This window comes from Hipposideros armiger, unplaced genomic scaffold (genome assembly GCF_001890085.2).
Source record: "Hipposideros armiger isolate ML-2016 unplaced genomic scaffold, ASM189008v1 scaffold_84, whole genome shotgun sequence".
NCBI classification, from domain to species: domain Eukaryota; kingdom Metazoa; phylum Chordata; class Mammalia; order Chiroptera; family Hipposideridae; genus Hipposideros; species Hipposideros armiger.
Window position 1 is genome coordinate 815,557 of NW_017731434.1, and position 777 is coordinate 816,333.

The window sequence follows — 777 nt, forward strand, 5'->3', positions numbered from 1 at the left end:
GATGGTACCGCACGTTGGAAACTAAAGGAACTGTATGTTCCATAGCTGAGAGGCCATGTGTTCACTGACCAGAAGGCCTCTCAGTCCAGCTGGAGAGCAGAGAGCATGGGGAGAGATGTAGCTAGAGAGATGGAGGGGGCCCCAGCCCAAAAAGCCTTTGAAAGCTCAACTAAGAAGTGTGGGTTTTATAATCTGGGAGTCAGGGACTCATTGGAAGGTGTAAGAATGATAGTGATAGGATCACATTTTCCCACTAGAAAAATCACCCTAGCTGCAGTGTGGAGGGAAGGAGGGCAATTAGCTAAGATCAGGATGGTAAAGTAGGAAGCTGTTAAAAGCGCTCTAGAGAAATGAGAGCCTGAATTGGGGCCGAAAATGTGGGGATGGGAGGAGAAGGTGTTTCAGGAAAGAGCATCAGCCAATGTTACAGCTTGTTTGAAAGTGGACTCTCAGACAGAGAAAGAATTTTTGAAGCTACTTTATGTTTATATGGCTTTTATATAAAAATAAAAGAAACGTTTCTTTTCCTTAAACAATGAAAGCCCCACCTTTTAATGAAGATAATCTTCCTTTTCTTTGTATGTTTTCTTAGGAAAGAGTTAAAATATTTTCCATCATATGACAGTTTAATTGCTCCACCATCCAAGCACACAATTTTACAAACTAAATTTGGAGACTTTCAGAAAAGTATTGATCTCACCTGAATAATTTAATGATTGCCATTTGGAAACAAGAACCCAGAGACACCAATTTGTAGCAACAGTGCTTAAATACTCC